Below are 25,448 nucleotides of genomic sequence, written 5' to 3' on the forward strand. Positions count from 1 at the left end.
TTTATTGATCGCATATCATACACTAACTGGTACAATTACAAGATGAGTTTATGCATATGTAGGATTTCATTCAAAGCAGTCGCAGATTTCTATTCTGCAAGTTTGACAAATCTTCCTGATATGGCCCTCAACAACCTTAAATCAAGAAAATTAGTAAGAAGACAATTGTAACTGATAAGGTATGAACAGAAACGGTATTAAAGTTAAGTAGCTGAGAAGAAAGGAGGAAAGGTCAACAAAAGAGAGGTAAGGAAATTAATAGGCCGTATTTTAGGAAGAAGTAGCAGCAGGTGTAATTCATAGACTATATGATGGTAGTGATCAAACGAGAAATAGTAGTGGAGGGGACAGATAGGAAGGAGCTACAAATTCTATTCGTTTCGCCAGAGAATGATTGAGTCATCGTGTGCAGATGTGTGATTGTTGGAGGTTCCAGTTGGAGGATGAGGGTAAAGTTTTTATTCTCTTTTCTTCCAGTAATGAAGCAAGCGGTTGCATAACGTGAGGCCTTCGAAGGCGCATGGTGCGTATTTAGTGGCCAGTTACTAGGGAGCTGGCAAACTTGAATCCTGAGAGAACAAGGGACTGAACTAAGGTCATATTCTGGGGTGAACTGTCTAATAATTGATAGTATATCTTGTGGAAAAGGGCACTGTTAGCCATGCCATTAACTGTCAGAATGGAGAATATGGGAAAATGGAAAAGCTTGTAAAGCTTGGTGAGCAGCCAACTTGCTCACCTGCTCTGCCGAGGCACTGACTTTCTGCTCTTGGGTGGAGGACCACCCTCTACATTTAATGATCCTACCTGCCTGACAGGGATCTCTGTGATGAAAGTGCGCTTGTCGCATTGGTGGATGCACTTTCATCACAAAGGCCTGAGTATTCCACCTTATGTTTTTTAGCTTACTCATCATTCCATTTTGCTTCTTATATACAAATCCCAAGTATCTGAAAAGAAAAATAACAATGGCTTTAACATGCAGAGATTTTTCTCTCTGTGCTTCATGGCTGTTGTTTTTTTCTTCTCGGCTCTGGGATGGCAGGGGTTTGCGCTCATTATTCAGTGTACTAGATAATTACATGACAGAAGCTTTAGATATCTCCTTTTCCAATTTGAGGGGATAGTCCTTCAAGAAGCGCATTGATGCAGCTATTAGATCGAATAGTGATGAAACTTGTATCTACATCTTATGTAGACGAGATAAGGCAAAGATTATTCAAAGTCATCAGTGATAAGGCTTTGATGTTAGAATTTTTTTGTGTTAGGAAAATATGTAAGCTCCATTTATGGGTTTGCCTACTGCCTTAATATTTGTGAAAGCCAAAGTTACCTGGAAATGATTAGACTAATTAACATGGATTGGGTCTTTCATGGTCTCTTTTTTAGGGAATATTGAAAAAAGGGTGGACGCCTTGATATAAGACGGTGTACAGTAATGTAAAAGATAAGTATCTTGTAAGAAGTATACAAATATAGTCACAGCTAGTTTTTCTGTATTTTCATAATGCAGGATATCGTCTGGTATTCGTGTAAAATTTCCCTGCATATAAATAGTAATTATTTAATGTATTATTAATATTATTTATGTAATTATTGTAATTATTTCTTAAATCATTCCTTGAGAGACAATGATATTTTGTGATCCATGGAAATGAGGCATAATGTCTGGTATGTGTTGATCTGTGTCATAACAGACGATTACAGCCACACACAACGAAGAGTTAGAAATTCTGTACCTCCCTGGAAATGAGGCATAATGTCTGGTGCATGTTGATTTGAGTTGCATGAGAAAATCCCAGTCTGACCCAAGGAAGAGTTGCAAATTCTACACCTCCCTGGAAATGAATTCCAGTCAAACACACAGGCACTTGTTCAGCAGTGCTGCATGAGGTAGGATGAGGTACTACTATGGGTACGCCCACACTTCTGACAATCGCAACCTTTGAATTTTATTCCACATGCAATAAGCATGCAGTCGGTGTTTTGTACGAGAGAAATGCGGCACAATCGACAAAGTGGGCTACGCGGGGCACCGCAAGAGGTGAATCCACTCACCATCAACAAGACGCTTATGCATGTTGATGCCCCACAATGCAAGGGTCACCTCCTTAGGTGTGGGCAGTATGTTTGGGACTCCGCACAAGTAAATCTGGTCTCCAGGCACAATACTTTGTTCCACGCTCAGACCGCGCTGCCAGTTTGGATTTCACAGATGATGTGGGCCCTTAAGAGGGCACTGCTCTCCACGTGTCTCAAGAAGATAGTGTGGGTCCCTCACGGGAGGTTTTTGATGTCCCTGAGACCTCCACAAGAGAACAGGGGGCAAGCCAACACCCCTTGGAGAGCACACTTCAGGGTGCCACACAGCAGAAGGTAGTCAGTCAAGGCCAGCCACTGTTCAGGAAGGGTACATGGTCCATTCCAATGGCAGTAATCCTCTTTGTGCACAACAGATTTCTCTGGCAGTTTGCACAGTGCAGATCCAGGATCTCTGGTTCCACATCCCCACAAGTGTATTTGTCTGCTGAAGTATAGCACCAATAGTTATACTGTAATGTGCCTTTGAAGTTGATGGTGATTTAGAGGGGTTCCCTTTGAACCACAGATGTCTCCCCTAAATTTCAGTCCTGACTGCCATTGAATCGTTGAATGCAGATCTTAATCATTCGTGGGGCCATGATCCGGCTTCCAAGAGGCCAAGTGTCAAAACCGCTCCCTCCAATCTATCCAGCCAGGCCCTCAAATGGCAGTAGTTTGTCTTTCCAGTTGCATACCCAGTGTTTATAGCTATCTCTGAGGAATGCACAGAGGTGCTAAAAGGCATACAAATAATTTTAGAGCAGAGAAATACCCACTTTCTAGAAGTTTCAATTTAATTGGTTCTTTTGCACTTTCTAGGAGTGGATTTCTAAGCTATTAATGACACATTCCTTTTTAAGTTAGACGAGGGATTGTCATTGTGAATCCAATGATAGGAAACATACTGAGGCTGCTCCAGTGTAAGCCACTATTGCAACCTTAAGAAATTTGAACTATTCCCTAATGTTAACCTATGGGAAGAACATACCTAATAGGTAGTTAAAACATACATGGATATTCTTCACTACATGGACAGGGAACACACATTTGTGCCTGCCCTGCCTTTCACCCATCACTTGTTTCACCCCCTTAAGACTTACCCCTGGGGTACACTAGTGGCAGTGAAAGGTCCCCTCAGGTTTAGCAAGTGGTTTAGAAAGGCCAACCTAAGCATATGTGTAATGGAGCACACACACCCAACCACACATGCGCGCGCACACACACACACACCCACACACACACTCACTCTTGCAATGGCAGGCTTGATACATATTTAAAAACTTCATAGGTGCAAGTGCGCCACCACAGGCCTGCAATGGCTGGCTTTTGGCATGTTTAAAAACATCATGTAAGCACCACTTCCTAACATGTGGAGGAAGGGTGTGTGCACTTTTACCCCATATTTACAGTGGGGTAGTGCCCAGAGCCCTAAGGCCACTAAACGAGAATGAGCAAAACCCCAGTATTGTCGCATGGGAAGAGCTGACCTCCTAGGTAGGAAAACCCCACCTGGGGGTTCTTCCCTATCTGGGCAAGGAACACCCGTGTATACCTGCCCTGCCTTTCACCTTACCTAGGGGTGCTGTAGTGGTAGTGGAAGGACCTATGAGGGTTGGATAACGAGCTAGAAATGCAAACCCGAGCATTGACGCAACTGCGTGCCCACACGCTGCAATGGCAGGCTTGATACATGTTTGAAAGATTCTTCTGGCGGGTGCCACCATCAGTGCTGAATCCCACCATTAGCCGGTTTAGTACCTGTCCTGGGTGCATGGTGTACCTTTATACAGGGCACTCACAGGTTCAACACCTAAATCAATAAAGTAAGCACCACTTCCTAACATTGCACTGCAGTGGGAAAGCATCCAGAGTCTTAAGGCCACAAAAAGAGAATCAGCAAAAACTAGGAGGAGAAAAAGCAAACTGTTTTAGGTAAATCCCCTAAGAAGGGCCATGTCCAAAATAATTTATTCAACTTTCTTCTGTTGTTTCCTACTCATTTACACAAGTATTTACCTTTTTTCTCCTGACATCTTTCTGAAATTCAACACACATATCTCACACATCATCATTTTCCTCTTTAGCCATCTTGCCTTTCTGTTCTTGCACATACTTCTGTTCCTTTCCTCATCTCACCATCTCCCACACATAACAAACACCAACTTAGCTTTAAGTACTGCAATTTATTTTCCTTTGGCTATGTTAATTTTTTGAAAGCTGTGTACCTCTTTCAAACACTTTTCCATAAACCCTCAATTACAATTGGCACATATGTGACCATCATTCTCTGCAAGAGGACAAGGATTGCGTGTACATGAAATAAGAAATATTTTTATGGCCCACTGACAAGCACTGTGAGAAATCTACATTGTCCCTGACTCGTCTCTAGAGCTCTCAGTCATGTCTTGTCATGAACACTCACACACAACCAAAAATCACTCATACGCCTGGAGGCAATCCCGTTCACATAAAAGAATAATATCTTGCATGAAAAAACTACATAAACTTAACATATTGAAAAAACCAAATACTGTTAAGGACTACTAGGTGAAGTTCAAATGAAATGCAAACAAGGCTGATATTGGTGATATGGATAACCTCAAGCCTTTCCACAGTCGTTGGGAAATCAAGTATTGTTTTTTTCCTGTAAAAGACATGAATTTAGACCCCTTTGAGGGCCCATTCCAAATACAGTTTTTGATGTCTTCCACATCTGAGACATTTTAAGACCCAAAGCACTTAATGCCATGCAGGCAGCACAATGATTAGAAGTGAGTATAAGACAAAGCCCATTCAGATTTGTGTCCTCGGCCATACCTGCACATCACACACACCTCTTCGTTCATTCCTGACCCAGTCTTAGAGATGGGTGAGCCATTGAAAGCTCAAATCCAGACTCAAGTGGAATGCCTGGCTCATCTCGAGGTCCACTCAAAACCTCGCGCCCAAAATTAACTGAGCTTCAAGGATGGACTGGAATCTTTTTATCTACGCTTCACCTCTGTTTGTCTTAGCACCTTCTGAAACTACTGTAAATATACATTTAAGTCACCAGAGGATTCATCTATTTATACTGTATCACCTTTATTTCTGGCCATGTTTACACACCAACCAAGCTTCATCAAGGATCTTTTCATCTACCTTCAAAATGATGCACAAGAGACCCATTTATAAATAGTACAATTATTTAATTTTTTAATGTATTTATATTATTTTTGTACAAATCCGTTTGAATTATTAGAAACTCCTATCTGCACTAGAACACTCACCATTGGATCCATTTATTTTGAACACAGTATTTTATAATGATTGCCATCTATGTTTGTTTCATCCTGCTGCAATTCATCTACTTTGTTCGTTTAAAAATAGTCCCAAACATGTGGACCAGAAACATTTCCTAGTCTCTATGTATTGATTAACTTTTTCTAGAGCGGTAGCTGGTACACACCCTAATGCTTTGCTCCAGGGATTTGTTTATGCATTATCAGAGTATGGGAGAGTAGCTTCTCTGATATTGGACTTTATTACATGGAATAATTATCAATTGTAATACATCTCTGGGTTCTGAATCCATCTCATTGGCTCTTCTGATTCTGATCCATTGTGATCTTCTTTGGTTTCCTCTTGGCAGAATAAACAACTGTTTCCTGCCCTCTCTGTTGCTCAATTTTGATTTACTGTAAGCAATTGAAAGTTTGAACATTGTTTATCAGAATCATTATTTGTTCAACTAATCCCTTTACTAGAGACTTCAGAAAATTTGACCACTTGTCTATGTCAGAAATATTTCTTTTTTGATATTCATTAGCTGTTGAGTAATGTTCTTCACTTAAATATAGGTAAACCTTTTCTGCCCATAATATCTCACTTCTTTCTTCAAGCTTTCTGTTTGTATGTTAATGTCGTTTTCTGCTTCTAGATTCTGTAATTAGATAACCAATGTGACTTCAGGAGATTCTATCATGTGCAATGTATTCATGGGGAATGGACAGTTTAATATTATCAGTCAGTCTTTGTATTTGGGGCCCCCATGGTACTATTTGAGCACTATCATATGGGATAATGCATTTTCCACTTAACTCTATTATTTGATCCAGTGGTAAAAATCCTTGAAAGGTTTATCAGTGTATTTATGCTACATTGTCAAAGGAGTTTCTTAATTGTAAAATGCAATTGTATTAAAGAATTGCAAATACATACAAAATAGAAATATTTGCACTACCTTTGAAAAGCTCTGTTGTGGTAAATTTTACTGTTATGCTAAAAAAGCCTTTATTAAAATTGAATGTAATGTAATTTGATTGGAGACTAAGTTAATTGTGTGCAAATTGAGACTGAAGTTTGGATTCATTTTCGGCAGTGGCCTGCAAGCATTCAGTTCTGAAACCAAATTCTTGGTTGTGATTGGCTCATATAGACCATCAAGAGGTAGAATTATTTTTGAAGGTGAATTCATAGTCCTATGTAATGCACTAGTCAATAAGGAGTAGCCAAATATTCATCCCCAAAGACAAGCTTGGACCTGGTAACTAATTAAGACACCCAAAGAAAGCCTCGGATAAAAGAGCAATCTATTTTGTAAACCACACACTCACAATAGAAGCAGTTTCTCTGCACTGAATATATATATTTATTGTTAGCCATCATATTGGGGAGCATTCTATTGACCTTAGAGGGATGAAATACTGAGTGGATGTTAGACCTGTCATCCGTTGGGTGGTCTTTCCCCCAACTTTCTGCCTTTTGTTTCCCATTTACTGCATCTTTGTTTTGGTCTCACCACTCTGATCACTTTACCACTGCTAACCAGTGCTATAGTGCATGTGCTTCTCCACTAAACATGTTGACATTAGTGTATACCTCATTGGCATGTGTAGGTCACCTGTAAGTCCTTTGTAAAGTGGTATTCCATATACCCAGGTCCTGTAATCTACATGCTACAAATGGACCTGCATCACTAGCTGTGTCACCCACACAAGGAGCCTTTCAACCTGTTTCAGGCCTGCAATAGTAGGGCCTGTGTGTGCAGTTTACAGGCACTTCAACTTGGTATTTAAAACCCTTTACCAAGCATTAAACTGCCCTTTCTATTACACATGTCACCCCTAAAGTAGCCCTAAGTGACCCTAAGGGCAGGGTGCTGTGTAACCAAAAGGCAGTACATGTAAATGTACATGTCCTGGCAGAAACGAATAGCTAAATTCATTTTTCACTACTGTGAGGCGTACTCCTTCCATAGGCTAGCATTGGGGATGCCTTAAAATACATTTTAAGCTGTGATGCCTGGCTAAAATGGTTTAGCTACATCATGTTTAATATCTTTGGAATGGTGGTGATAAATCCTCATTAGTGGTAAAGCTGAAAAAGACCTCAAACGAAACTTTAAAAAAACCTTTGTGATGACATGCAGGAGCAATAGGCTCAAAAATAGACAATATCATGTAGGAGGGGTAGTTATAAATAACGTTTTAACTTTTTCATATCTAGGTCTGATTTGTAATAGGAGTGGGACTTGGAACACACATCTAGAATCTTGTAATATGAAATTTCTAAAGTCAACTGAAGCTATTCATATATTTTCAGCAAAAATAGCAAATAAACCCATACAGGAAATTCTTGTTCTATACCGAAGTAAGTGTGTTACATGAGTATGTTATTGGGCTGCCATATGGGGAAGAGTAAATACTGCTGCCCTTCAAATCCAAGAAAATAAATTCTTGAAAAAATTGTTGGCAGTACAGCGAACTACATAGTGCCCAAGGAGTTATCCGTACCATACTTAAATGATTTAATAAATATGTCGAGGATCACTCTTTGGCAAGGGATATGGGCCAAAGATGAGACTAAATTTACAAAGGATTTGATCTTGGACTGTCTGGCCCTCGACCATAGCAGGAAAATCCCCTGGTTAGAGTACACTTTCTCCATTTTAATATGCTATAAGACAGACATTGATAGAAAAACCCTGCATCTATCCAGAATTATAGCAAAAGTGAACTGAAGCTCAGATATATGAATGCTAGGGAATACATAAGAGCAGTTGAAGTTAGCCAAAAATACAGTGTTATTTCTTATTGCGAACGCCCATTTGTAAGGGGCTTACAATTATATCTTACATAGGTAAGAAATATCCAACACAGATTTTATTCAACAAGGCTTAGCACACTTCATTATATTATTGCATTCCCTGAAATGGAAAAGTGGTGCTACAAACTGCATAATTGTCTGTGTTATGAAAGTCCCCCCAATCTACGCAGCATTTTTGACTCTTTTGTAGTTTTTATAAGGATATTCGGAAATGTGTCTTAAAACCTTTATTTTTATTTAATGTGCTTGTCCATTACAAACATGCTTTTAACTTGGTATGTGGTCTGAAAAATGAGAACATTACGAATGCAGTCATCTCGTTCATATTAATGGCAATAATAAGAAGGAAAATTTACTCACATTTGGATGCTTTGGTATATGAAAATCATGACGAGTGTGTGTAGATACGATATGTACAGCACCGTGGGACATACAACAGCACTCTGGGATATAAAATAGCACAAATGCACTTTATGTGATAGATAACCTCCTCAATCTATTATCTTTATCCTTTTGTATTTTTATAGGGACATTTATTTATTAGCACAATGCATTTTACGTGCCTATCTACACAGGTCACTTTGATTGTTTTTACTGTGTCTTTTATCAGTATATATAATAAGCACTTTACACTTTTTTTGTACCTATATGACATAGGTTATTTTGCCTATTTGCACTACGTATCATGTAATGTGTATTGTAATTTGATGTATCGACTGAGCTGATAATTTGTCGTTTATAAATTTGACTGTACACACTCATTCTTAAAAGAAAAACTGTAACCGATCACTCTGATTAGAATGCTGTTATGGTGTCTTACTTTGTACCAAATAAAGTTTGGTTTGACTTTGACTTTGGTAAGGCTGGATCTGATACTACAGTTTTAGAAATGCCACTTTTAGAAAGTGGACATGTATCTGCTCTTAACTTTGCTCTGTGTGCCTGCAGCCTGCCTCAATACACATCTGGGCAGGGTGTCAGCTACACTTTATGTTTACTCACTAAACAGCCACAACACAGGAAGGGCTGGGTGTGACCGGAGTTACATGTGCATTCATCTGCATACTGCTAGTCTTCCTGGAAAGGGAGAGACACCTACACCTGAATGGGTTGTGTCCTGCCCTCACACAAAGGGTTGATTTTCACCCTACTGTTAGTCTGGAGCCAGGGCTGAGGTGAAAGTGATCCTTGTGCACTGCAGAAGGCTCCTTTGAGGTCACCCCTACATTAAAGGCACTGTGGTGTATTATTGGGGCTACGACCTTATCAAACCAGTATACTACTGGATTTGGGGAGAAGTCTGCTGTAGTGAAGAATGATGTACTGTAAGGATTGCCACATTGCTGTGACTGACTGTTTCAAAAATTGCTTCTCTGCTTTACTGAGCTGCCTGCTCCTTGCTGATCTTACCCTGCTGAGGACAAAAACTGGACCCATACACTTAACCCCGGAGTGGCTCCAAGTGGCTCCAAGGGCCTTCTGATTTAGTAGTCTGAGGGACAGAAAATACTTCCTGCAATCCTGCTGGTGCTGCTGTACTTTGCGATCTGTGAGCCCTATCCATGCCTCAGGTGCCCCTCTAGTCCAGGGCCTCATAAGTGGGTGTTTGCACCATTTTCTACCTTAATGTTAATGCAGCAGTGGCTTAAATTGATCGGAACTGATGTATTTCTCTCCAGTGCAGTAGCTACTTAATGACAGTGTTTCCAGTGCCAACGCAGCTCGACAATGATAGTGATTCTACCTCCGAAGCTGCTCCATGATGACAGCGCTGCTTGACATCGACGCAGCACCTGCATCAAAAAGGATAAACACTGAAGTATCATTGACAGCACAGATCAGTGCTCACCTCCACCTATGGATCGATGACAATGCAGTGCCTCCTCGACTCTTCACCTCCAGTCTTCGATATCGAGCAAAGCTCCATCCAAGGTATTTCTTCAGTGAAACCTGTATGGGTCCTGTAGCTGGCTTGCGCCAATCGTGGTCGGCCTGAGCTTTGACTTTACCCCGGTCCCTCATGACATCGACCTTTTTACCGCTAGTGACTTCTAAGCTCTGTTTTCACATTATGGGGCCTATTATGATCTCAATTGAAAAGCATCCAACCCTAGATCAGAGGCTTTCCGACCAAGTTTATCAGTTTCACTCCCAACTGCCTGATTACAATGTAGGTTGTCAGAGGTGAAACCAACCAGTCAATCTGGCTGAATCCGACAGGCTCAAGGAGCCTGTCGGCCAGTCGGAAACGGGCTCTTCATCCATATGCGGTGCCTGCCACATGGTGCAGGGATGCTTAGGGTGTCACCATAGGTGCCCCCCCAGGCCCCATAGCGGTGGGCCAGGGGTGAAGGGAGTCCTGCTAGGGGTCCAAAAGCCATTTTATTCCTGCCTTTTCATGACCGGGCAAAACCCCATGAAAGGGGAGGCTGAAAGGGACATTGTAATCCCTACGGCTGTGCCTGAGCAGACACCTTCCATATTGTAGGGATTATTGACCCTCCGAGGGTCAGAAAGCATCGGACTTTCCCTCCGCCTGCTGCCTCCGACCGCATGCATTGTAATGCATCGGCCAGACCACAGCAGCAGGATGCGGTCTGACCGCCATCAAAACTACCCCCCTGATGTTGTTTGTGTGGGGACATTTTTTGAGCATGCTTGTTCTTTTTGATACTTCAGAGGAGCTCATGATCTTAGCCAGGACTAATGAATTGAATTGATTTGCATTCTAGGTGTCTGCTTTGACAACCACAAACGTTTGTTTTTTAAGAATTCCTATGTGATCTAAAACTATATAAAAATAAATAACCAGAACACAATGACCTCACTTCTAGAGCTAATTGACTGGCATTTTCCAACTAGGGGGCCGATTAGGATCGCATTTTTCCCGCATCCTCCGGGCCGGCGGAAGCCACCGCCGGCCCGGAGGATGCGGGAAAACCGCTGGGGAGGCACAAAAGACCCACCGCCAAATTAGGATGACGGTGGGTCTCAAAATCGGTCCGCAGCTTGTCGGAAGGCGACCGCTGCGGAAAAGCTCTAACATGGCTGGCGGTGTCTATCAGACACCGCCAGCCATATTAGGATGACAGAAAACAGATGCCTTTCCACGGCGGATTCTGCGCCGTGGAAAGGCATACAGTGAATTCTTTGGGGGCCCTTTGCGGGCCCCCAGGGTGAGTGAGGGGGTGGGGGGTGCACATGGGAGGTATCTATGGTACCCCCTGCATTTGTGTGTATGAAGCGGCAGGCACCGCGCAGTGCCTGCCGCCTTGTGCATGCAAATGCTAAGCATGCATATTTAACCTTGCGGCGGGTGTTGGTTCAAGCAGCACCCGCCGCAATGTAAAATATTGACCAGGCTGGCGGTCACATCCTAATTGCACTGGAGGTACCGCCGCTGCCCCTGCGGACGGTCCCTCCTCCTCTAGGGTGGCGGACGGACGCAGGTCCGTTCGCCATCCTAATGAGCCCCTTGGTCTGGGTGAAATAAATGACACTGGCGTAATTCTCTTAATTTTTCGAATTTCCGATTATGCTAGGTATACAAAATTCACAAAATTGCATTTCGTAAATATGCCAAAGTTTGCTGGCAAATTATCATGCAGCAGGGACAAATTGAACAATGAGAACACGAGTGGCAACTTTTCCCTACCCTCATGTTTTTTGCTATATTTGTCTTAGCACAAAATGCATCTTAACATCAGAAATTGATGCAAGGAAGCAATTATGAATTATTAATTTGGGTGTTTATGCATAATTTCACATAATCTCCCCAACATTTTGATTCCAACCTGCCTTGCATTTCCATTAGAGTTCTGGATTCAATCCGTCCAGCTCATGAAAAAGAAAGAAAATTATTTGATATAAGCTTAAAATATATAGCTGCATGGTAATGGTGTATTGTAATATCGTTTAAGGAGTTTGCGGCTTTCATCAAAATCTGACATTTTTATTGCATCTAGTTGATTTTATTATGGAGCAATTAGAATGTGAAACACCATTTAACAAATTATAACAACACGTATTCTTATGTACTGCATTAAATTGAGCACAATGAAGCTGAGAATGGAACTAATGAAACTGTATGACATGAATACTTTGAAAATGTATGTAATTGTCAGTTACATTAAACCTATAATGGGTATAAGCAGAGCAGTAAGAATAGTATTAGCTCTAAAAGTTTAAACATACGGTTCATATGATTATTGAAGAGAAAATTATATCCAGTTATGCTTTAAAACTCTGAAATTAAGTTTTATTTCCACAAGGAAAGCACTCCATCTTTTTCAGAGCAGTGCTTATTGGGTTGTATCTTCAGGCCACGTGTTAACATATTTTTAAAGGAATGTCATGAACAATATAGGTGCTATATGTGTATGATCTGTAATTTTCATAGAGCTTTGGTGCAGACTAAGTTGAGTGGATGGTACTTCTGCTGTTTTCTGATGGACGTCCCGCATCTGCAATACTTTAAATAAGGTCCTTAGTGTTTTTAATGATGGTGGTAGAGCAGTCTAATGTGTGTGTGGAGTCTAACCATTCTTGTGCTGGTGTAGAGGATTCTTGGTTAAAAATAAAAAGCAATGTATTTTTTGTGGGTTGGACTTTAGGTGATGCATTGTCACCTAAGACTGTATGTTGTTGAGAGTTGAGGCTAGTAAGGAGACAGAAGGGAAATAAACTTTCAACTAGAGCTAGGCACCATCAGCATATTGATGGTAAGAAATGCTGGATTCCTTTATGATATCACCCAGCAGTTTAAAATAAAAATGGCTGAGAGTGAAGGGTAGCATAGAACCATGAGGGATTCCTTGGAGAACAACGAACAGCTACCTGATCGTACAGTGAGCTGTCCAATTTGAACAATGCCAGTGGTGAGCTAGATAAGATATATACCATTAAAGGACTTTCCCTTCGATCCCCATAAAGTCTTTTAATGTGTGGATAGGAATATTTTTGTTAGTAGTATAGTGTGCTGTTGAATGATCACGTACAATTAACAGAAATGAGTCACCAATATCCAAGCGTCATCAGTTATTTCCACGTTATGAGTCTATGTGCTGCATCTGGCTCTAATGCCACACCAGAAACCATCAAAAAGGTTGTTGTCCGTGACATACCACTTACATTGTGTGTTCATACCGCTTAAGAAGATATTGGCAAGGGTTTGGGAACCCAGAAACTGAGACCTTCTGAGTGTGCTGTCAGTTTAGAGAGGATACACTTGCCTTACTTTAAGGGAGGCTGGACACTCTAGTTCTGTTAGCAAGAGGGTAGACCTAAGTGGAGCTAAGTCATTGCACATTTCCTCATAAAATTAGTAGATGAAGGGTCAGCGAAGTAGTTAGAGAGATTTAGCATAGAGATAATGCAAAGAAGTTTGATCTGTGATATATCTGTGAAATTTGACCATGTGTTTGGTCTTTTCAGCTATAACTGGACAAGGAGTAGTGTGTTAAAGTGAGAAGGATATCTCTATCTTCTTGACATAAGTATCAGTTATTCCTAGGCGACATATGGATTGTTTTGGCTTTGTCCACATCTAAAAGCATTTTCATTCCATTTTTGGCCAAATCAATATACCATTTGATGGACTGAGATTTGGTTTCAAAGATATGCTTCATATATAATCGTCTAGCAATAGGTGTTTGAAATAAGGAGCATTCAAACGATCAGAGGAGCTTTTTCTCTCAATTTATTCTTTTGTATACCACAAGTGATCGCAGTATGTACATTGTGATTACAAATTGCAAAATACGTTTGGGCATTGTGAAGTGGAAATTTTCTTTTCAAAGTCAGTTACAATGGCTTTCCCATTTTCAAGTCTTTTGTGCATCAGGCCCCTATTTTAGTAGTGCATTGACAAACACTACCATTTATTTAATAAAGGTCCCTGAGTTAATTATTTCCCTAGCTTTGGAGGCACATGTTTTGGCTACACCTTCGAATCATTGAAGTATTGCAGTGCTGATTATTCCTTCCATGCTTCTGAGAGCAATAGCATGAATGATATTTTTCTAAGTAATATTAGCACCTATAAATATTAGTGATTAATTGTTTCACACCTGCAATCACACTACACTGCAAAATCATGTATCCTAAAACTGCTCTGCAGTGGTCCAAACTAGATATGACGAGCTGAAAGGCAGCCGTGTGCAAATCAGCCTCTAATTTTACACAAGATCAAGAGACCTCCACATCTTATCTAGATTTTTAAAATTGTATTAATAAGGCCCTTAATAAATTAATTCCACTAACAAACAGTAACAGACGCAACCACAGGAAAAAAATTGCCTGGTTTTCACAGGAATTAAGACAATTGAAAAAGGAATGTAAAAAGTATGAAAGAAAGTGGAGAATCAACTACGACTATACCTGTAAGCAGGTCTATAAAGCATCACTGAAAAAATACCAGTATGCAAAACGACTTTGTTTAGAGGATAGAGCAATTTTCCAACACCTCTAAAGAAATTTACACAATTGTAAAGGCCTTGCTAAAACCTGATTAGCCCAAGGCGGTTCTTCCCCCATCTGGAGAGCTCTGGGAATCACTTGTGCAATACTTTCTGGGTATAGTGAGAAGCATCTATGATGCCCTATCAGGATCGGTACTACATGACAAAAATACAGTAGGTAGTCTCACAACTAATAGCAAAAAATCTGAGCTTTTCACATTCCCCTGAATGGCCAAAGAGGGTGTTATTGTTGTGGTGAGCTCAGTTAAATTAGGTTTGTCACTTGACCCTGCTGCAATAGACATCCTATTGAAAGGGGGAGATGCAGTGTTCGCTGGCTTGACAGGTTTATATAATATGTCTTTGAGGAACAGTAGGGATTGCGGAAGAATTGTAGCATGACATTATTCGTCCGTTACTTAAGAAACTTACTGTGGATCCCAGGTGGCAGGAAATTACACACCTATATCTTCATTGAGGGGTTAGTAAGATATTTGAAAAAATGATTAATTTTCATCTTTTGGCACACCTAGAAGCCAATAATAGTCTACACCCCACCCAAACAGGTTTCTGCTTGGGTTGCAGCACTGTAACTAAGAGCCACAGAAGATCCTAAACTGGTCCTGAATCAAGGCGGCTCAGCACCCCTGATCCTGTAAGACCTAAGTGCTGCATTCAACAAGGTCTCCCATCCGATCCTGCTCCATCGTCTGGAAGAAGCTGGTATTACGGGGAATGTCATAAGATGGTTCACATCATTGTTGGAGAAGCCTAGCTTCCAAATTAGTGAGGGGACGTTCAGCTCTGCCAGACAACAGCTGATATGTGGGGTTCCTCATGGCTCCCATTGAGCCCCTCTCTTTTCAATCTGTATGTCTACCTCCTTTCCGATATCACGTGTTCATTTGGCTTTAACATGGTATTGTACAAAGAGGACACACAGATTATTGTCTCGCCAACCCCTGATATAGGCTCCACCTCTATGAGACTTAGTTGCCTAGAGAACATATCCAGCTGGATGGCAGCCAGCTGAATAAAACTGAATGGAGAGAAAACAGAGGTCACCATAGTTGGTAACAATCCAACACTGTGGAACCAAGTAAGCTGTCCCTCCTCCCTGGGAGAACATCTATCTCCTGAACTGGATGTCAAGAGCCTAGGGATTACACTGGATAAGCATCTCTCCATGTCCTCTAATGCACAAAGGTGGATGGCACCTGCTTTAGTCTCCTGACAGCTTTGAGCAAGGTTGGGAAATGACTTCCAATGGAGGCTTTCAGAACATTGATTCAATGTCTGATCCTATCTCGCCTTGACTATGGCAACTCACTTTACCTGGGTAGCCCACTGGCAGTCATCAATAGATTCCAAATTATTCAGAACGCTGCTGCACAAACACGCTGGGCATTCCAAAAGCACAATCAGCACATACAGCACTTAAAACTCTTTATTGGCTGCCCATAACATGCAGATTGCACGTTAAGACTCTTTACATTGTACACCAGGCTAAACACAAAGTGAGTCCACATTTTCTCCACCAGTTGGTCACTTCTCACCGGACCAATAAGGATCTTAGGACCAACAACCGAAAATCTTCTGGTTGTTCCCAGAGTCAAGCGAGCTTACCCGAGACCTAAACTCTGGAATGCTTTACCTATCTATCTAGGAATAGATCGTAACTACATGAGTTTTAGAAAGAAACTGAAAACCCATCTTTTCCCTAAGACATTCCTTTCCCCACCAGTTGTTTTCTCACTCCTTCTAGTACTGATAGTGCTAGGAAGCCCACTCGGGTAGCCCTGCGCTCTATACATCTGGCGAATAGAATAGAACTGCAAGCACTGGATAACAACAAAATACAGATTTTGCTTGTAAACATACACTAGATGCCATAACAATTTTGAAATCAACCATGCTATGATTGGGTCCCTAACTGGTACTTAACTAATTTTGTAACTTTTAGGGATGTGTCTCTAAAAAAGATCAATTGGCCACAAAGTTTGCATGTTTGGATAATAAAGATTAATATTTGTATTTTTAAATATTGCGTTAGTTGGTGATAGAATGAAAGTGTGGTAGTTCAGTGACATGGGGTTGGGGCCAAAAGTGAATTTATTTATCATATGAAGAATATGTGGGCGCAAGTTCCACCTGTGAATTCTTCTCTTGATTTCACATTTGCTCCATAAATTGAATGCTTTTCCTTTGCCACCTAAATGTAAATGAGGCATGGAGGGAGTTATTCGCACAGGTAACTTACACTTTTGTGTAATTTACACTTTTGAGTAAGTTTACTACTTTTTGTTTATCCACTAAATCTGAGCATAAGTTACTAGTAAAGTTAAAAACAGTACTATGTCCAGCACCACACATAGTCAACCCCTGGTACTGCCGAACTCTCAATAAAAAATAACGGAGGTAGAAAAATAAACCCCCATAGAAAATAATATTGACTTAAATTAAATTAAATTATACAAAATATTTAAAAATATTCATAAATATGATTTAATATAAAAAACTACTTCAAAATAGTATATGTTTATAAAATATTGTATACTCTAGTTTAAATGTAAAAAGTAATGTAACAATATTCTTTATTAAAATATAACTATACTAATGTTAATTTATTTCTATCTATCACATTTAATAATTATTAATGAATACTAAAATCATTTTTCGGGAGGTGGAAATTTAATTTTTTATTTAAACTTCAGACAAATAATTGTAATTTAATTTAATGCATTTCCATTATCTAAAACTATATTTAAAAATTAAGGGGCCGCTTATGATAGCGGTTTTCCCGCATCCTCCGGGCCGGCGGAAGCCACCGCCGGCCCGGAGTATGCGGGAAAACCGCTGCGGAGCCTCCAAAGACCCACCGCCAAATTAGGATGGCTGGTAGGTCTTGAATTCCGTCCGCAGCTTTTCAGCCGCGGTCGCCTTCCGACCGCGGCGGAAAAGCACTAACATGGCTGGCGGTGTCTAACAGACACCGCCAGCCACATTAGGATGGAGGGAATTACATGCTTTTCCTCGGCGGCTTTTCCGCCGTGGAAAAGCATACGGACATTCACTTCGGGCCCTGCCTTTGCGTGCACGAAGCAGCAGGCACCGCGCGGTGCCTGCCGCTTTGTGCATGCAAATGCAGTGCTTTAATTTTTTACATTGCGGCGGGTGCTGCTTCAAGCAGCACCCACCGCAATGTAAAAAATGACAGGATGTGACCGCCAAGGTGGCGGTCACATCCTAATTGCCATGGAGGGTCCGCCGCTGCCCATGCGGACGGTCCCTCTTACTCAGGGGTGGCGGACGGACGCAAGTCCGTCCGCCATCATAATAAGGCCCTTTGTTAGCAGTACTGTTTTATATTATTTGTTCTACATTTAAAATACATATATATAAAATTAATTTAAACTAATATTTAATGTAAACATATTTGTTATATTTATTTGTGTTAAATATTTTTGAGTAAGTTTACTACTTTTTGTTTATCCACTAAATCTGAGCATAAGTTACTAGTAAAGTTAAAAACAGTACTATGTCCAGCACCACACATAGTCAACCCCTGGTACTGCCGAACTCTCAATAAAAAATAACGGAGGTAGAAAAATTAAACCCCATAGAAAATAATATTGACTTAAATTAAATTAAATTATACAAAATATTTAAAAATATTCATAAATATGATTTAATATAAAAAACTACTTCAAAATAGTATATGTTTATAAAATATTGTATACTCTAGTTTAAATGTAAAAAGTAATGTAACAATATTCTTTATTAAAATATAACTATACTAACGTTAATTATTTCTATCTATCACATTTAATAATTATTAATGAATACTAAAATCATTTTTCGGGAGGTGGAAATGTAATTTTTTATTTAAACTTCAGACAAATAATTGTAATTTAATTTAATGCATTTCCATTATCTAAAACTATATTTCAAAATTAAGGGGCCGATTATGATCGCGGTTTTCCCGCATCCCCCGGGCCGGCAGAAGCCATCGCCGGCCCGGAGGATGCGGGAAAACCGCTGCGGAGCCTCCAAAGACCCACCGCCAAATTAGGATGGCTGGTAGGTCTTGAATTCTGTCCGCAGCTTTTCAGCCGCGGTCGCCTTCCGACCGCGGCGGAAAAGCACTAACATGGCTGGCGGTGTCTAACAGACACCGCCAGCCATATTAGGATGGAGGGAATTACATGCTTTTCCTCGGCGGCTTTTCCGCCGTGGAAAAGCATACAGACATTCACTTCGGGCCCTGCCTTTGCGTGCACGAAGCGGCAGGCACCGCGCGGTGCCTGCCGCTTTGTGCATTCAAATGCAGTGCTTTCATTTTTTACATTGCGGCGGGTGCTGCTTCAAGCAGCACCCACCGCAATGTAAAAAACGACAGGATGTGACCGCCAGGGTGGCGGTCACATCCTAATTGCCATGGAGGGTCCGCCGCTGCCCATGCGGACGGTCCCTCTTACTCAGGGGTGGCGGACGGACGCAAGTCTGTCCGCCATCATAATAAGGCCCTTTGTTAGCAGTACTGTTTTATATTATTTGTTCTACATTTAAAATACATATATATAAAATTAATTTAAACTAATATTTAATGTAAACATATTTGTTATATTTATTTGTGTTAAATATTTTTTTTTACATTTCCCTACATTTTACTACAGGGATACTCTGCAGTCTGGACAGAAGAGGGTGTGATGATCTATACAAATAATCAGCCGCGGCCGGTAGTAGGTGTAACTGCAGGGCGGTGACGTGGGGAGGGTGAGGGGCAGGGTGGCGGGTAGTAATGTATTGATTACGGACTTTTACAGGTAAGTAAACATATAAATAAATAAAACGAATTTTGTTGTGTGCACTGCATCACCAAATGTGATGCAGTGCGCACAACGAAATTTGTTCTATTTATTTATATGTTTACTTACCTGTTAAAGTCCGTAATCCATACATTACTACCCAACATCCCTGCCCCTCCTCATGTCACCACCCTGTAGTTACACCTACTACCGGCCGTGGCTGCCATTAATCACTCTTTTAGGCAAATTCATATAACATTGGACTAAACATTTGAATGCAAAATGGTAAAATTTCAAAGACCCTGATCAAAAACTATCAAAATTAATATCATCTACCACCCAATAAACACTTTATTCATAAAACAATATTTCTGGAGGCAATCATCAACTATGTTGCCCTCAAGACGTTCAAAAGTAAAAATCCCAAGCTGATCTAATGGCTCAATAGATTCATACAACCAAGAAAGAGCTCTGTTGACTGCACAGTGACAGTTTGAATCCTGGAAGTTCCACTGTTACAAATGGGGTTTCTGGTTGGCTAATGTATGCACCCAAGCCAGGAAGACCCCACCACTCTAGTCAGGGTATGTCAGCTACACAATCTAAATTAACCTGTGCTCATCCTCAGGTAGCTTGGCACAGAGCAGTTAGGCTTAACTTTAGAGGCAATGTGTAGAGTATGTGTGTAACACTTAAATTACAGTAACTTAATGAAAATACCACAAAAAAACTCCACAGGTTAGAGTAAAACAAGACCAAAACGACAACAATCCTATAAGTAGAACTTGAGATTTTCATTTTTAACGATTAAAGGGTTTATTGCAATGCTTGGCGGACTTGTGTCTGCCCGACACCGTCACGTAAATAAGACCGCCCTACCCCATCATTGAAGGAATTACTATTCCGCTCATGTTCCGACAGTCTCACAGAGCCCATTGGAAAAGGAGCAGAATCCTCCTGTGAGTTTCTCTCTGACCACCGTAATCAAAATACAGCAGTTGGAGGCAAACCTCAGGATGTTGAGCAGAGATTATCCGACCACTGGCTAGAGGCTCTCTGCCCTACATCCAAATCAGACCACTGGACTGTTTTATATTGTTCATTTTTTACATCATTTTTGACATTATTTTTAATATATTAAATAATTATATATAGTATATACTATTATTTTATATATTTTTTAAAACATAACAGTGCATTACTGTGCATTTATTTTTATATGTAACAAATATTAAATAATGTTATATTTATAAATAATATTATTTAAAATATAAGTAGAAAGAAATTACAATGTTAAAAAATAATTTTGGAATACTTTTTTATTTGTAATTATATTTTTGTGATATTCTTAATCATTGGCATAATTTTTTCAAACAGTTGTGTATTTTTTTAAGAAAATAACATTATTTTTTAATGTATAGCAAAACATATTATTATATTATAACATTAATACTATTTATTGCACAATGTTTTAAAACATTTGTATAACATAAAAAAAAATTAACAATGACAATTTTTTTTGAAAAATGCATTTTTATAATAACATTGTTTCACATTGACTTCAATGGGAAATAGTATTTTTTTCTATTTTAATTAGGTGGTTATTTTATTTGAGTCAAAGTGAATTTTTTATTCTCTCCCTGATATTATTTAGGTGCTTTTGGAGAAAGAAGCTTCTGGTCGGAAGCTGCGGCACATCGGTTAAGGTAAGTTTATTTCAAATTATTTTTAATGTAATTAAAGAGCAAGGTTAAGGTAGTTAGGTATTGTATAGGGTTTGTACAGTGTTTTGGGGGATTTTGTAATGTGGTGTAGTAAGTCCGTAAAAATATGTGTAGTATAGTTAAGGCATCGTATGTTTAGTGATATGTAGTGTTGTAGAATATTAGTTACAGTATAGTATTATTAGTACATGTTTGAGCAGGAGGGATTAGTGTTTTTTTTCTGTTTAACAAGTGGATTTGGTCCTTATTGTATATTATAAACTAATAATTATAGTACATTTCCTTTATTTTTAAAGTTTCTTGGAGCATTTTTTTAAAATCTATTTTACAGCTGTTTTATGGTTGTTCACTACAGAGGATTCTATTGGTAAATTTATTTTTAGACAGTTGGATTTTTCCATTTTTTGAGTGTTTTACAATACAAAAATGGATCTCCAAGGTTTGCTGTTTCCTAACTGTTGTGTGGATGAGGTCTGCAGCTACGAAACTGTAAGTAGTTTTTAATTTTTTAAAGAGGGTAGGAATTGGTATTTATTTGTGTTTTTTTTAATTAGGAGTAATTTCAATTGTTTTATTTCTATGTTGGAGGATTGTGGTAAATTTGTTTGGTCATTTTATATTTGTTATAGGATATTTATTCAGTTATAACTTTTTTAAAGATTAATATTTTTATTCTGTCAAATAATAATTACATATATATTTTTTGACAAAATACAGATATTTAAAAAATATAAAAATGTTTGAGTTAGTTTGCTGTTTTGTTTACTTTCCATTACATTTTTCGTTGGAAAAGAGTTCGATATAGAGCATAGATTTTGCTATGGTTTCATAGGGCATGATTACGAGTCTGGTGGTCTTGCAACCGCCAGACTTGCACAGGCAGCCCACCTTATGCCATATTATGACAGTTAAAGTCATATTGGAGGTGGACCACCAGCTGCACCAGGGATCAGTTGTTCCTGGCCGTGGTGCACCTGCGCCACAATGCAATAAGCTGAGCGGGGACTGGCAGTTCCGCACAGCATAGTATGAGTTTGTCCACCACCAGCATTTCATGGTGGGAGCCCTGCCATGATAAGGCTAGGGGTGGAGGAACAAGGGGTCCCTACAGGGTCCCCATGGCACCTGTGCCATGGGAATACATTCAGGGGGGCACAACAAGTCCCCCCTGTCTAAATTCCCACAAAGTTCCAGCACAACATGGAGGTCCACATCTATGCTGTGCTGGAACCTTTTTGCCATTCCCATTGCAGTGCCTGTTTTCCAGGAATTGCCATAGGAAAGGCAAATACCTGCAGACTGTATCATGAGTTGAGCTTGTGTAACATGAGTTCAACTCATGATATGGTTGGTGGTCCTTGCACTGGGTTTGGCGCTGCAGAGCCGGCGCTTAGCTGGTGCCGTTGCACCAAACTCGTATCAGTTACTAATTATTCTAGACCTTTAGTATTTGGATAGAGTCTAACTGTGAATTGTAAATGCTCATACATTGTTTTAGTTTGTTTTGTTCGTTTAGAGCACAGTTGTGTTCAGGATTGCTCTAGTCTTATTGCCTGATTACGAATGTGGCAGTCTTATGGCCGCCTCACTCTCAGTGGTGTACTACCGCCAGTCCTCCGGCTGCCGGTTTACGACTCTCTGAGTTGTTCCACAGGTGGATTGCTTGTTTCCCCAGTGAACCACCGTTCCCTTGTGGTTGCATGGCAGATCGTCAATGCAATATGCGTAGTGGGACTGGTGCAGTCCTGCACAAAATATTACGAGTTTCCCCGCTGCCAGCCTTTTCATGGGCACAAGTCCATCATGAAAAGGCTGACGGTTGGGAAACAAAGGCCCATGCATCCCGCAATGGGGATGCATTCAGGCGGGCACAACATGTGTCCACAAACCTGCTTGCATCTACGGTTCCAGCATGGCATGGACTTCACAGTCTATGCTGGACCGGAAAATTGTTGCCATTCCCATTGCGGTGCCTGTTTTTCTGGCACCGCCATGGGACAGGCAAAAGACTGTCCGCCTGCACAAGTTGAACTCGTAATCAGGTTGGCAATCCTTGTGGGGCTTTGCAAAGCTGGGCCAGCGGAGAGACGGTGCAACTGTGCCAAAAATGTAATTTGCCCCTTAGTCCTTAGTAGCTTTGTTCATTTTGAATATATTCTAGTAATTTATGTAAGGTGGGTTGACTTCTTCCCATTGTCGATTGGAATGCATTATGCCATCCTTTCACTGCATTGTTGGTTTTTGCTTCTTGGACTAGGGTACTGTTGTACACATTCCACCATGTGCCCAGATCTATGTAGTCTTCCCAACCAGGTATCTTCAAAATATTAATGCAGGGGAGTTAGTTTATTTTCACAGGCTTGATGATAGGGGCTTTCAATTAAAAGGTTGTAATGATTAGTACCTTTGTTTACTGGGACATAGGCTAGTACTATTATTTTATTTATTTCATAAGCAAAATGGCCATTGGTTGCATATTCTATTCTAAGGGTAGATTTCTGAAGGTGTCTCCATATGCTCTGATTAAAATGGTAATATCACCCTTGTATTGCTGTGTGGGGAATATTTACAGGATGGCTTGTATCATTAATTATTCAAAATCAATGATGATTATTTGAGGTAGTAATTGTTAGTTTCTTGTTTAATTCTGATAACGATGTCTATATAAGTAGCTGTTTGTTTGATCGGTAAAAGTGCATAAAGAAGGGATATGTTGCTGTTGTAGTATTGCCCATGTATTGCCCATGGATTGCATATAATTGGTAGAATGGTTAGGGGCATATTTTAAATCTCCCATCCATCATCCATGGTTCACATTGTTGAAGTTTAAATACGTTTGTCGGTGTTGCAAAGACAGTAATTATTTTTTCATAACATTTAGGGGCTGATTAGGATGTTGGTCAGAAGTGGTCGGTGGCTTTCTGACTGACATCCATGGTTTAAAGTTCAACTGCATAATTGCAATGTAGGCAGTCGAAGTTTAAATCAGCCAGTCAGACCGACTGGCTTTCAACAGGCTCAAGGAGCCCTGTGGCCAGTTGGAGGCCCCACATAATCCCCTACGGATGGTGGTTCCACCATCTAGTTTCCAACAGACTTTTTATGTGAGGCTCCGCTGTCAGAAAATGGCTCTAGGAGCCCCTAACAGTTCCCCCATGCTTCTGTAGTTTCCATTTGGGGGCTTGGGGGCACCTGTGATGCCCCCTGTAAATGCCTGCACCCTCCCTCGCGGTGCAGGGATTTACAGAAACTCCCATGTCTCAATGGCAGCTTGTGCTGCTGCCGGTTTCTGATCGCTGCACAAGCTCCCATAGGAAAATGGGAGTTTGCAATGAGATGGTGTCGGTCATAGGTAACTCCAAATTACATTGTAATTAGGGCCTTATTTTTTATAAAGAAGTAATTGTTCTACTTTGGGAGTTATTTAGAGTTTGGGTGGTATTTGGACTTCACTGAAAGTTGTAGGGGTAGGTGGGGTATGTGTTGTAGCTTTCTTGGTTATGCTAATTAATCCTTTTAAAGTTGGGATGACTGGTAAATGGCCAGTTACAAGCTCAGGAACACGGGGTAGAATATATTTTAGAAGTTCTGTTGTGGGTTTCTGAAACCTAGTACTAGCTTCCTTAAAAGTTTCCAATACATCTCTGACTTCTACTTCTGTTATGTTAGAGGTGGTTATGCTCTTTAACATTTATTACAGTAGTTTCCCTTGTTGTTGACCTCCCATAACATGCATTTGAAAAGTATTTGGTGCATTTCCAATTAATAAGGTTATCTGCTCTTATATGTATAGCGATATAGCATAGAATATGTTTTCCTTTGTATAAAGTAATACATTTTACATTCTTTGTCATTTTCTTATTCTGTAATTAAATATACATGTTGAAAATGTTAAATATCTAACATGTACAATTTTTAAACATAAAAATACATTTCTGAATACACTTACATATTTGGGTGCATTGATATTGTTGGGTTTTATAAAATATTATTTTCTTCTTTGATGTTGGTAGTTGGGTTTTTTCTGTTGAAGAAAAGAACATTATTATTTATTTTGTTGAATACTAATAATTTTTTTATGGGGTGAATAGGTTGTGGGTGGAATTGGTTTGTATTTTAAACCAGTTGGTTAGTTTATATAAAAAGTATACTTACCGTATTTAATAGTTTTCCTTTGGTTTTGTTTGTAGTTAGTTTTATTTTAGGTTGGAAGATCTGTGGATGAGAGTTAATTGCATGTACACATATTTTGTTTACCTTTGAAAAAAAAAGTAGATAATATACTTACT

This window comes from Lissotriton helveticus, chromosome 8 (genome assembly GCF_964261635.1).
Source record: "Lissotriton helveticus chromosome 8, aLisHel1.1, whole genome shotgun sequence".
NCBI classification, from domain to species: Eukaryota; Metazoa; Chordata; class Amphibia; order Caudata; family Salamandridae; genus Lissotriton; species Lissotriton helveticus.